Source organism: Vulpes vulpes, chromosome 9, assembly GCF_048418805.1.
Source record: "Vulpes vulpes isolate BD-2025 chromosome 9, VulVul3, whole genome shotgun sequence".
NCBI lineage: Eukaryota > Metazoa > Chordata > Mammalia > Carnivora > Canidae > Vulpes > Vulpes vulpes.
In genome coordinates this window covers 45,582,792-45,597,335 of record NC_132788.1, presented here as the reverse complement: position 1 = coordinate 45,597,335, position 14,544 = coordinate 45,582,792, and the positions used below count along the sequence as shown (strand labels likewise).

Sequence of the window (14,544 nt, the reverse complement as noted above, 5' to 3'; positions counted from 1 at the left end):
TGCCTGTTAGAGGGACAGTCGGTCACCTGAAACAAGTCAAGGAATTGAATTCGACTCAATTATTTCATTCATTTATGAGTTTGTGTGCTTACTCATTTATCCATCGATTCTACTGCACTGCTTAGAGAAGAACAGGAGGGACATCTCTCAGCCACAGGTGGACGAGTGACTCACCTAAAAGGCACTGGCGTGTTTCCAACTCCATTTTGGGACCTTGTCACTTTCTTGGTCTGATGTCCTTGGTACCAGACTTTTGATTGCATAGCTAATTGGGTTCCACTAGATTCAGCTGGTAGCTTTATTTGTTCATTTAAAGTTCTCCAAGACATATTGAATAGTATGTCTAATATGATTCTGTTTATATAAAAGGAATTACCTAGTAGGTGTGCAGCATGGGTGTATATGTACATATTATGTGTAGACACATGGACATGTTTTACTCATATAAAATATGTGTATATATATGTGTATGTATAGATGATATATATAAAAAGATATCTATATCTATAAAGTTTGGAAGATGGACACTAAATTATTATTAGTGATAACCCCTAGGGAGGGGAAGCAGAATTAGGAGTTGTAAGTAAAAATGGACTTTTGTTTAAATTTTTACTGTGAGCGATATTTGGTGTAATTAAAATTATTTTAAAGAAAAGTATTGTATTTTTTAATACTTCATTTATTTATTCATGAGAGACACAGAGAGGGGGCAGAGACATAGGCAGAGGGAGAAGCAGGCTCCATGCAGGGAAGCCTGATGTGAGACTCGATCCCAGGACCCTGGGATCATGCCCTGAGCCAAAGGCAAACATTCAACCACTGAGCTACCCAAGTGTCCCTAAAGAAAAGTATTTTAAAAGTTGTTTTTATTAGTTATTAAAATGTGCTATAGATATTCTTTTATTTCTTTGTGAAGATAGCAAAATAATTTAAAAAATGAATGAACCCTTCTTCAGGATAAGAACTGTATTTTCATATTTAAAATTATATTTGTAGCATAATATAAATTAACGTGTAGTACCTTTCTGGGTTTTTTTTTCTAATTCCTTTTTATTTTGCCAAGGAATCAGTGAATTTCTTAGAATCCAATATCTAAGGAATCAGTGAATTTCTTAGAATCCAATATCTAAAGCAGATGTGACCAAAATAAACATCTTTGTCCTGGGCTTTTTGGTCAAGCAATCTTTGGAACTTTTGCATATCTTCTTAAATGTCTTATGGGTTGTATGTCTCATGCTGCCTTTATTAGTAAATGAAATGATCACATTGGTTACACACAACTCTTAGGTTCTTTTTGTCAGATGAAAGTAGCCAAAGAAGAAATTTTGAAGCAGAAGAGGGCCAACTACTCTCCCCAAAACTTCATAATTAAGTCATATCAATAACTGGACATAGGACCAGTTTCTGCCGGGTATATGGACATTTATTAAACAAACACCCCCACATGTACATCAATTCACATAACCTGGGTGCAGGTTTCCTTTTATGGGATTCACCTACAGCCTTACATAAAGAGCCGAGAGAGGCTTAGGGCAAGCACCTCTGTTCCCAAAACCGATTCTGTCACCTGTGTAGCCAGTATCAGACAAGAGCAACTCTCCAGAAATCATGGCTAAGTGAACTACAATGATTACAGTGTCATGGATGACTCTTGGGTTCTTTTTGGCAGATCATGGCAGGCAGATAAGTACTTCTGGAGCAAAAGAAGGTTATCTACTCTCCCAGAACCTTGCAATCAACTCATATTAATAACACATCTAGGACTGTTTTCAGGATTGAGACTGGAGCATGCTCACCAGAGATGTAAAGGCCTTACCAGGTTTTACACACTGAAATATTGTAGCCAGTCCATATTTCTTGAATACCTCAATTCCACTGAGCACACTAGTCAACAGTAACCGTTTTCACTAGTTGAAACCTCTTTTTGACACTCGGAATGCTAACTGGAGATTGTTAATGGAGAGGTAGTGCCAGCAGGGTTTATATCAGCAGATTCTGAAGCACAGGCTCCCTCTTTAGAATACCAGCTAGACTGTCTCAGACTTTGAATGCTTTATTAGATAGATGCTAGACGCACCTGGGTTATAGCTGAACCTAAGTAGCACATAACTTTGTACCATCTATACTCAAGTATTTTAGAGTAAATTACAGACAAGTACTGCAATTACCTATTCTTGCAGAGAGTTCTGTTTCTTGAATTGAGATTAATGATATTCAGCCCTATAACTGTAGTAGTAATCACCTATATTTTAGAATTCTAACTATGGAATGGTGAGTAACACATATTGAATGTTGATGGCAAACTCCATCCCCAGCATTTTACATTTACACTTAATCTTCCTAATAACCCCAAGAGGAGTAGTATTATTTCCCCTTTAATAAAGAGGGATCTCAAGCAACTTGTCCAAACTCATGCAGCTTGTATCTGGCAAAGTCCAGATTAGAACCCAGGCATTTGGAACATAAAGGCAGTTTCTTCACTGCATTAAAGAAAGAACACACTCTTATCCATGAAGCTGTACTGCTCTCACGAAATACTGCTCTTAATTTGCTCTTGCACAGATTCCGTACATAAGGCATATTTCTACATGCTATTACATCTAAACAGCTCTTGCCTTGATGTGCACTGTCCTCTCTGGAGTCCTTGGTTCCTCAGTATGTCTTCCTCTCTACAGAGCTGGCAAGAAAGATCTAATAGTCGGGCCTGGCTCTCTGCAAGAAAGAAAAAAATCCCAAGGAGCCTCTTGGATCCTTCCTGTGGTGCCCTTTCACACCACCACAAATGGTTGCTGTACAATTTTTGCACCCCTCCTCTGAGCCTGGACTCTACTTCAAAAAAAAAAAAAAAGATGTTTTATCTCTGTAGAGAGTGAGCTTTCATATATAAACTTTCAGGGATGTAAGCCTGGGTTCTGTTGTCCCAAAGCTAATTAAAAGAAAGGGGATTGGACGGCCTGAACCACACAATTTGTGGAATATCACTTAATCTGGCACTTCACCTTTGCCCTACTCTGTAACCAGGTCCCTAAGTTTAGAGCTTCTGTTGTTACAGTCCCATAAACAATATATCCTGCACCTTTTTGGTGTGTTGAGGAGAGAATGGGACCAAGGACTCTCAGATCTAGCTGCTCCTTAAACAAATGAAGTCAATGCATTGTATGTAGGCGCTGTCTTTCCTTGAATCTTTTATTAAACTTTTCTCCTCTTTGCTAGACCTCCCTGGAAGCACTTAGTTTTGTTCTCCTCTTTGCTAAGTCATCATCATTTTTTCATCTGATTGCTGTTTCTTCTTCTTTTTAAAAATCATTTTAGGGATCCCTGGGTGGCGCAGCGGTTTGGCGCCTGCCTTTGGCCCAGGGCGCGATCCTGGAGACCCGGGATTGAATCCCGCATCGGGCTCCCGGTGCATGGAGCCTGCTTCTCCCTCTGCCTGTGTCTCTGCCTCTCTCTATCTCTCTCTCTGTGTGACTATCATAAATAAATAAAAATTTTAAAAATAAATAAATAAATAAATAAATAAATAAAAATAAAAATCATTATAGTTTATTTTGTTTTTCATTGAGACAAGTGTACTCTTTAATTCCCATCCCCAATTTCCCCCATCCTCCCACCCACCTCCCTCGTGGTAATCATCATTTTGTTTTCTGTAGATAAGAGTCTGTTTCTTGGTTTGTCTCTCTTTTTTTCCCCTTTGCTCATTTGGTTTGTTTCTTAAATTCCACATATGAGTGAGAAATATGGTATTTGTCTTTTTCTAACTGAATTATTTCACTTAGCATAATATTCCCTAGCTGCATCCACGTTGTTGCAAATAGCAAGATTTCATTATTTTTTATGGCTGAATAATGTTCCATTGTGTATATATACCACATCTTCTTTATCATTCATCAGTCAGTGGACACTCAGGCTGTTTCCATAGTTTCGCTGTTGTAGATAATGCTGCGGTAAACATAGGGATGCATGTATCCCTTTGAATTAGTGTTTTTGTATCTTGGGGGTAAATACCCAGGGTTGAATTCCTGGATTGTAGGGTGGTTCTATTTTTGATTTTTTGAGGAACCTCCATACTGTCTTGTAGTGGCTGGGCCTGTTTACATTCCCATCAACAGTATAAAAGGATTCCTTTTTCTCCACATTGTCGCCAACACTTGTTTCTTGTGCTTTTGACTTTAGCCATTCTGACAGGTGTGAGGTGATACCTCATTGTGGTTTTGATTTGCATTTCAGTAGATTAGTCCTATTTATTACTGCTGTGCTTGATTCATGAATTTGTTCTGCGCTTAACACCTGGGCACAGATGTGGCTTGTGATGCATAACTGACTTCTTATGCTCAGAGCTTCATAAAAATGGGAAGCTTCAGATGCCAAACCATTTGTTTTGCCATCTGGTATAATTCTGGCAAGTATTTTTGTCCCAAATATGGATTGTGTTCCTTTTTTAAGTACTGATTTCCTCAGGCATGTGGGTATTGGGCTTTTGATCAAGAAAATGGGCAAGACTGAGTTACATAGGCTTCTGGCACCTTTGATTTGGTGGTTGTGGGCAAAGCTGCCACATATTTTGGGTTGGTTGTATACTGCACAACTCTAGGTTGTCCTGGTTCTGGGGAAGCTGGGTCCCAAAGTAGAAGTAGAATTTGAATCCTGAGGTCCCCTCCCAGTGCTTATTCCAGTCCCCAATATTTTTCTTCCTTTGCCATGGTTCAGCACTAGCAATCTGGTGTCTATCACCAGTACTCTACAATGGCCTTCTTATATAGCTGCATATCTGTTTTAAATGGCTGTATAGTATTTCTTTATATGACTGTATCATAATTTCTTTGTAGGTTCCCTATTGGTGGGTATTATATAGTTTGCAATACTTCGCAATTACAAATAATGCTGAAATAAAAACTTGTATATGTTTGTACATATGTCTGCAAATATCTCCGGGAAAAATTCCTCCAGGTAGGATTTTCTTTGACTCATCTCCCTTGACCCTCATATCTAAGCAGATGCTGCTAGGACCCTTCCCTTCTTCACCCTCATCCTCTAAGCTCGAGCCTTCATGAGCTCTTGCTTAAATTACTGCAGTAGCCACCCACGTGGGTCAGTCTACCTCCTGCCTCCTTTATAATCTATCGGAAACATGGTTACTAGGTCTCGCTGCTCAGATTATGTTATACCTGTGTTCTAGAACCTCCCAGGGTTCATGATTGCTGATTGAACTCAGTATTAACCCCCTTGCCCCAGCATTCAAAGCCATACTGCTGTATGTGGTTCCAGCCTGTCTTTGGAATCTCATCCTCCACGATTCCCCCACATTCCCTGTGCTTCAGCAGACTCAGATAGCTTCTGGTTTCCTGAGCTTGCCTTGCCTCTTGTCTCTTTCTGTGCCCTAGAGCTCATTTTTTTTTTCTCAGAGTGTCCTCTTTCAAGTGTTCCCCCTCGTCTCTGCCTGCACAAATCCTTCCCAAACTTTAGTGCTACCACCCTAGTCATGTTTTCTGAATTCTCCCACTCCTTAAACTAGATGTGATCCTTCTCCTTCAAAGCCCAGCTGTGCTCTTTCTATCCCCAGCTGGCTTCAGATCCTGTTTTTGATTATAATCTTTTGCGTTGCTGGAAACCAGTGGTAGCTAAAGAGCTGGAAGCATGCATCCTCTGGTTTGTCTAGTAAAGTGCCTTGCATAGGTAGGCCTTGCATAGGTAGGCATTAAAAATGTGTTTATTAGCTTAGATCTTCGCAATTTGTAAGTTCACTTACCCCAAATTGGCATAGCCCTGCAGCTTGGGGAGAAGAGATCATATATCTGAAATCATTAATATGAAAGTAGATTCCCTTCCCAGTGTGTTTAGTCAAAAACACAGAAACACATTGGCAGTGAGTGGCATTCAGGGTAGGAACAGGAGCCCATCACATCTGCCTTTCCTTCTCCAGGAGTCTACTCCTGTTGTACATAGCCCACATGGAGTAGGGTCCCCCTAGACTTGGAAAGGTGACTTCTTTCCAGCCACAGCAAGCAAAGACTCACATCCCCATTTAAGAGGAATTTACCCTAATAATCCATGTACTTTCATTAAGGGGTTGTTTACAAGTATCCTGGTTCTTGACTCACTCATTGTCCGCAGAATGACATTCTCAGGAGAGGAAGTAGGAGGCCGGGGAGTTGCTAGGGGAAGTCAGAAAGCAGGATCAGGTCAGGCCCCCCACCCCCAAACAAAATCTCGTCTCTTTTCAGTGACCTGGAAAGCCCCAATCTCACATTTGAGGACACACAGGTAACCTCACTTTCAAGCTCAGGCTTCTCATAATAATCCATACTCTCTCCTTTGGAGGGAGTAACTCTTACCTAGTTCAAGTTCTCATTCATTCACTTACTCAACACATGCCAATTGTGTAGGTCCCCCCCCTTAAAGGAGTTATGGACTAATAGCAGATGACAGTTCCAGGATTCTTTCTGTGAGGATGTGTAAAGAGAACTAAGGTTTCAGACTTTTACTACTGAGCCCCACTTGACCTATGTTTACCATGTATTCTCTCTCACCAAAGAGTTAAAATATTCAAAGTCAAAGTTGCTGTTGTCCTCAGGATGCACTTTGTACCCTACACATTATTCCTGGAATCCTTTTGTCTCTAGTGCTCTTTATCACAGGCTGGTATTTATTTTGGTACCACTCTTTGCCAGATTAAATATTTATACTTATTTAATATTCTCTCTGTTGTAGAAAACAATACAAATGCTGAATAATAACAATGAAGTAATTTATTGTCTTAATTTAATCTTTCAATCACCTGTGAGGTCTCCAGAGCTTACTGTATGCCTTTCCTGTTCAAGGACACTGTCCAAGAAACAAAACTGAGACTTGAATCCAGACCTGCTGATTCTGGATCCTAGTACAGTCTTCAGTCTTCAATCCTTATTTTAGTAATACTCATATAACCTATTTGCTGTAAATGTGCAGCTTCCCTGCCCAATAAGATTTGTTTCCTGTTGGCTGTGCCGAATACATCACTCTAAAAATGTGTCCTCTGTCCTACTAACTTACAGAGAAGACTGGTGTTACAAATTCAGCTGTTCTACTCTACTTGGTAGGACAACCTTCTCTCAGCCAAAACCTGAAATGCATCTTGTATATTCTCTAGATTCGCCAAGTTCATCAATAGTATAAATGCTAGCAAATCCTGTTGCTTAGGATATAATGTCATCTGAATATGAATGATTACTTGTGTTTTAGGATAGAAATTATTTTGTGATGTACTATTTTGGCATTTTCTGCTTGGGATCGGTTTTCACAATTTTAATATGTTAAATATTATTTCAGTGTGTGTGTGTGTGTGTGTGTGTGTGTGTGTGTGTGTGTGTTTTAGTCATGGGCATCTTCTTTTGAGTCTCATTAGGCATGGAAAAGCATAAGCCTGCTTTAACAGCGCTTCCTGTTGTCCTGTGAAGTTTCAGGCGAACTTAAAAATGAGATTTGTTATATAACATACATGCTTGGCATTGGCGTGGGGGCAGAGGGGGAGCTAGGAGAGGATCACCTCCTTGGTTTGTGACAGACTGGCAGCTTTTTCCTCTAGTATGTGCCATAGCTGCAGAGCCAGATTTAAAGGAGAGGATTTATAGGAAATCCAGCTGTGAGTTTTCGGTTTCTCTCTCAGAGCTGGAGGCGGGGCCAAAGCCAACCTCAAACCAGGCACACCATTGATCAGGCTAGAATGATGTGGAACAGTCTCACAGACAACAGCTAAGCACAGAGGAAATATTAGCTGGCAGAGATAACGAAGAGGAAACACTCAGTGACAGATGCACCATCTGTCAGTTTCGGAGGAGCAGTTTTCAAGAAAACAGAAAATGAAATGAAGAGAGTGGCTTTGTTTCAAAAGTACAGCCCAGCCTAAGGACATTTTTCAACAAAGTAAGTTTGTATTCCATAGGAAAGGAGGTGGTGGTGGGTAAGACAACAGTCACTTCCTATTTGCACTGAGTTGTGTTACCGATATATAAAGTTTTCTTTGTGGTATATTTGATGACCAGGAGGACGTTCTTTTAACAAGAACTTGATTTAAATTTAAAGCAGTGCCTCTCATGTTGGCTATTCACTTGAAAAACATTTGAAAGCAAAATAGTAAGATTTGTTTTACTTTTATTTAACCTCAGAAAATTGTTTTTATCTCAGACTACAGATATTGACATAGGACTTTTCCCCCCTATTGTTCTGAAATACGAGAAAAATAATTTGTATCTTTCCCCAAAGGCAGTTTAGTGAGAAAAATGCCCATCTCTCAGATTCAAGGGGCTGACAGAAAGTGCTATCTATTGGATGTTTAATTCTGTGGGGTCGGTTATGTAAATAGCCGTGAATATGACCTAGACTTCTGCGTGCCTTCCGGATCATCTTATTGTGTTGACATGGTCTTTAAAGGAAACTGCTTCTGGATCTTTTAGTCTGTCTTTCTCAAAAAACCTTCTACCCTTTTCCAGAACACAAGCTGCTAGATTTCACAATTCTGTTCCTTACGTTTAGCATGTTTTTTAAAGCATACTAGACTTAAAACAAAGTGGGACTTGAGCTGTCTGTTTTTGTGTGTTACATCCAAGTGGTTTGTGTTGGATGTCATACGTCTCATGTTATATTAGGCTGGGACTTGTGTAAGCCCAAAGGGATCTGAAACAGTGATTTGGGATGATAAGCTTATATGAACAAGAGCAAAGTTTGGAGGGGCATCACAGGAGCCCCTGTTTTGGAAAGAAGCAATTCTCTCAATGTTTTACACGGGCGGAAGCGCAAGCTGGCTGACTAGTCCAAACCAGAAGTAGAGGCACTGGCTGTAAACTCGCAAAGGCAGAAACCACTCAGTGTTATGGCCCAATATGGATGTCAGAACTTCGTAGCATGTGTGGGAAAATGGCTGCAGTCCAACGTCTGGAATCATTTATCTTCTGGTAGAGTCTAGAAGACAACCGTTGTACGCATTTTACAGAAATCCCCGCTGATTGATTTCATTTACACAGAGCAAGCACAGTGACTGATGGTGGGGGCAACCGCACGTGGGGGAGAAGTATTGATCCAGTTCTGCTTTTCCTGACATCCTCGTCTCATTAATGTTCTTGGCACCTTTGAATGAGATTGTGCTGCTACTGACAGCCATATGGTTTCTACGAGGCCCTTTCCACACGTTTTGTAATAAATGCCACATTTAAGTCTTTTCTTATTGGCAAAGACCTTCATAAACTGAAGGTTGAGCGTTTTGTCTTACCGTCTTTTCAGAGCTTAACCTGTTTCCGATAGTCTAGATTGGAAGAATGAGAGGAAACTAAATATTCGGAGGCAGAGTTCTTGACATGGACTTAGTGCAGCTTATTGCAGCCATTGAGAGACGTGAGCAGGATACTCCGCGAAACTCTGGAACATGCTCTTCTTGATGTTTAAACTCGTATCCGCGTGTGAGGGTGTCAGATATGCCAGCCAGTGTATTCTGCATGAGCTAAACCCACATGTGCTGACATATGCCGACATGTGACAGGGTAGCCTCCAGATCTGTTTGTCGAATGTGTGAAAGAATATTTGCCAATTTCTGACAGTACCCGTGTCAGATCTCATGAAGACATTTTTAATTTATTGCAGGGACCAAGATTACAGTCAAAAGCTTTGGATTTCAGCCACCGCCCTTATGCTACCTAACTTGGTGACCTTGAGGAAGATAACTAACCTTTTAATAAATTGGTTTGCTGCTTAAAATGTCTCCCAGAGACATTTCAAATGTCAGCCAGATATTTATAATGTGTCTTGTGCTGTTAAATTTTAGTATTTATGTCATTTATGAAGTTGCCTTCATTTTCTTAGAACTACACTACACTAAAAAAGCCGAAAAACTCTAGGTCACTCAAAACAAAATTCAGTAATCTAATTTAATACTACTTTTGTTTGCAGAAGCCTACACTGGAAAGTACTTGCACTGAGATTTTTTCTCTATGTGGAATTATCCTTTGATTTTTCTCACCCAGTTCTGGCTTCATGGAACACCAGTCATTTCCTTACACAGGTTGAAGTTTTAGAGGTTGGGATGCAATTCGTGCAATACTGCTTTGATTTAGTATGATTAAATATATAATTTTTTAAATTCCCAATGTAAAGAAAACAGATGATAGTGCAAGTTCAGGTACCTAATATTTTCTTACATTTGATATATCCATGCTTACATATATGCTTATCTTCATGTAGGATGCATATATGTACACATACAAAAGATAATCTTTCCAAAATATTTTGATAAATGCAACAGTGTGTAAAATATTAAAAGATAGGAGCCACTACTTTAAACTATAGTTTAGATATTTTAAACTATCTTCATTTTAAGTGATAAACATGATAGCAGCTTAGTTAGTATAATGCAAAGGATGTCAGAAGTCAGAAGTTGGACCTTCCGACATCAGCTGCCGATACCACTATGTTCCAACAAAACCATCCCCTGGGACACCATTTACTGAATTGTGAAGCTACCCCACTCAACTGTGTGACCTTGGGCCAGTCACTTAACCCCACGGACTCATAGTTTCTCTGTGGCCATATGGGTAAGAATGGATACCTTACCCCATTAACTTGTTGTTAAGGTCACATGATATATTAATATACATGATAGTGCTTTGAAAACTTTAAGGTCACTAATTGCTTTCTGAAATATTCCTTTTTTCCTATCTTAACAAATCCTGCCCATCTTCCAAAGGCTTCTCTTAACCCTTTTCTGATCTTCTTAAGGATGTGTTTTCTCCCTCTTTTGAACCCCTAGAGCCCTTTATGGAAAGGACTAACCAGTTTGCCAGTCATGTCGATCCACCTTCTCCTCAGTGTGACCCTGCTATTCCCTGTGGTTTCCATACCTTGCTTTCCACATCTCCACACCCTGATCATTTCAGTACCCGGGCTCTACTAAATGTTTTCTCTTTTTTTCTTTTTATCGTTCTCAACACCCTCCAAAGCTACCTAAAACATTATTCATCTTCAAAGCTTTACCCAGGATTTTTCCTCCATAGAGTCAGGGGCCTTCTTCATTCATGGTTCCATAGGATAAACTTCTAATAAAGCTCTCATCTTGTTCTACTAGGTTTTTTATTTACATCTCTGTCTCCCTTGGTGGACTTCTCAGAGACAGGGAAGGTGCCATGTTACTTTGATTCCCTGGTGCTTACCCCTAGTTTCTCATAACTGACCAGTGTTCAAGTCATGTTTGTTGAATGAATGAACAAGTCAATCTCTTCATACCTTTCTGAAAATTTTATCCTGTATGTGCTACACTATGATCACATAACCTTTGGGACAGAATCCAGGTACCCATTTGTTTATCTGGAATAATTTGACCATTATAGTGTATGTAATAACATATAGACCGATTTAATGTGGGAACCCGAGACTTCCAACATCAGAAAGGCCTATACATAATCACCGGTAAATAAATGGTTACCTTACATAGTCATATCTGAGTCCTACTAATTATACTTAGCTAACTAAAGATTAAAACTATCAGTCAACTATCTCCATTTGAAAGATCCTTGATATATCTGTGGCTAGATATGGTGGTTATTATTGTTTTTAGATTTTATTTATTTATCTTAGAGCAAGCAGGGGGAGAAGCAGAGGGAGAGGGATAAGCAGGCTCTGCGCTGAGCATGGAGCCCTATTTGGGGCTTGATTTCACAACCCTGGGATCATGACCTGAGCTGAAATCAAGAGTTGCACTCTTAACTGACTGAACCACCTAGATGCCCCACTAGATATGTTTTAAAAAGAAAATCTAAGCATTTTTTTCTGAAAAGCAGTTTGGCAGTATTTATCGAGGCCCTCTGATCTAAGAATTCTCCTTCTAGGAAATTATCCTAAAGAGGTGGTAAACAAAATAAAACAAAACAAAAGAATGTAGACAAAGTTTTCTGAACCAAGATGTTTAACATATTATTCGTAAATAATATGAAAAATGACAAATAAATAAGCAACATTATTTTAATAATCTCAGTAAAGTTCTCAATAATCCAAAGGTTGCCTGATCAATTATCTATGAATTGCACTGACCTAAGGGCTGCCTTTTTTAGATACTTTATGTAGAACCAAAGACATACCTAGAGCACAGTCATGTTTAGCAACTTCAGGCCAGGATTCTAATTTTCTACTCTCCTTTTATTAAATTTAGAAAATGTTGAACATATGGTAACCTTTGAGGCAAAAGTTTGAAAACTCTTTGAGGGAACAATAATCTTAGCATCAAGAGGGACCCAAGAGGCCTGTTTTACCCACTTCCATGAAAAAGTAGACTATCACTGAGAGAAATCTAACTGGTCTAACTTTTCTCTTGAATTAAGGTTAAGAACAGTTAAAAAGGAGAAACTTGAATCTACTTGTGAAATGATTCTGAAGAAAACTATGTAAATTGTGGAAGCTTTTTGTAATTCCTTACTTAATCTCTTTTTACATGGAATAACTGGTGGAGGTAAAGCCATTTTATTACAATAGTTTCTGCAAGTTATATCAGGATGAACCATAGGAATACTGGAAATAATCTATCAAATCAAGGTCATGCAGTTAAACACTGAACTGCGTTAGAAGCTCCACTCTGTTTACAACCTCACTGATAAATGGGTCAGGAGCCTCACCACTGAGATAGACTATCCATCACCTACTTCTTTGTTCAAGAGGGGAGGTTTTCCTTTTCCAGTTCTTGGAATAATACTTGAAATGCATCCCCACTAAAAGTGCCACTCCCTGAGGCTCTCAGTAAAGAGACTAGACTTTGTTCTAAAAAGTCTAGTCTCCTCAGTATACCTGTCCATCACGTCTTAAAAGGCAGAGAAGCAGGTGCCTTCTTTAAAGACCTTGCTTAATGGTTCTGTTTGGGATGCTGCAGAATAAGTGCTATCAGCTGGTGGCCACAGAAAGTTCACTGTTTTTATGGTGAAGGAATGCCAAGTTCAAAAATGAATACAGCCCCAGTAATGAATAGACAACTCAATGTATCCCCAGATGAGCTGCAACCAAGCCAATTTGCAATGTCAGTGCATCAGGTTGTGGGTAGACGGAACAGGAGAAAGTGGAGTCCTGAGAGGTTAAACCCACAGAAAACCTAAGTCCTCCTGATTAGGAAAGCTCCTTGAAGTGGCCTTGTTCTTATGAGGCTGTGGAAGCCTGAAGAGAAATGTCTTCCCAGAGCTGGCATGGTAGCTTACACCTTGCCAGTGGCTTCCACAGACAGAAATAGCACAGGAATGCAGGTGGTTGTTATGTAGCTTGAGCTAAGGCTAGCTGATTATGTGAGCTAGAAGTAAATGAAAGAGCAAGCTGCTAGCTGAAGAAGGACTCAAAATCTTCCAGCCCAGAGAGCCTTTCCAGGGCACCAGGGAAGAACGTAAGTGACATCAGCAAACCAGAGGGGAAGGAGTTCAAGAGGTGCTTGTCATTACCCTTGAACCTCTACAGAGGGCTCTTGCAGGAAACCTATGTATTCTGTAGTCAGCAAGGGGCAGGAGGACCCTGTCTGTATTCGTTGCTCACGGGTCTAGAATTTAAACTCACTCTACTGTCTCAGGAAAGATTGTGCTATAAAAGCTTCTTGGAATTATTGATTCTCTACTTTCCATAAGAAAACAATGATTTAGAACAATCTCCTGAGAACTACTGTTCTTTCTATATGTGCTTATTATCCTGCATACTGGACCATTTGTACGGGGCCTGGCCAGTGACTAGCTGAGTACATTATGAGGACAGGCCTGGGGAGGAGAAACCAGCAAGCAGATGAGGCACAGTTTCTTTTCTTTTTTTTTTTTTTAATTTTTATTTATTTATGATAGTCACAGAGAGAGAGAGAGGCAGAGACACAGGCAGAGGGAGAAGCAGGCTCCATGCACCGGGAGCCTGATGTGGGATTCGATCCTGGGTCTCCAGGATCAAGCCCTGAGCCAAAGGCAGGTGCTAAGCCGCTGCGCCACCCAGGGATCCCGAGGCACAGTTTCTTAAATTAACAATACATTACTCCATGAAAAGCACCCTTATGTAACAAGAGGCATCCTGACTGGCATTCGTTAGGCCTCATGAGCACTTGAATAAACCACAACATGGTTAAGCAACAATAGTGAGTGCTCAGTTTAAATAGAGCAGTTTGTGTTTAGCTGAGAATCAAACTCCTAATTAAGTGATTTCTCTGTGCCAGGCATTCCAGCAGAAGGAAAGAAGATATCTATATCTTTAGAGTTTATTATTGAAGGCTCCTACCTCATGCTGGTTTAAGCTACAATTTTATTTTTCTTTTCAGTCCCACTGAAATTTGCTTATTTAAGTATTGGAGTATTACTCCTATACAGGATCTAAATATGTAATCTTTTGATGATCCCCTTGTCTCAAAATCCACAGCTGTAGTGATAACATGTATTTCATTTCAACAAATGTGTGTCAGCCACTTACCACATGCAAGGAACTGAAATGGAGTAGACCTATGATGCCTGTTCAGGGATGTTATAGTCCCATCTTGGGGTCAGGTAAAGATACAGCTCAAAGGAGGGTGACTTCTATACTAGTTAG

General features: G+C 39.9%; 1 protein-coding gene across 10 annotated transcripts in view; it reads left to right on the top strand.

Annotated features, from left to right (window-relative positions):
• Positions 1-14,544, top strand: part of STARD13 (StAR related lipid transfer domain containing 13) — a 519,929-nt gene that overhangs the window by 411,476 nt on the left and 93,909 nt on the right. The window contains exon 1 of one of the 10 annotated variants that reach the window (XM_025996776.2): positions 7,413-7,899. The exons of the other annotated variants lie outside the window; for them this stretch is intronic. The gene's annotated coding sequence lies outside the window, so the exon portion shown is untranslated. Of the gene's footprint in view, positions 1-7,412; positions 7,900-14,544 lie in introns of those variants that run through there. 10 annotated transcript variants of the gene reach the window in all.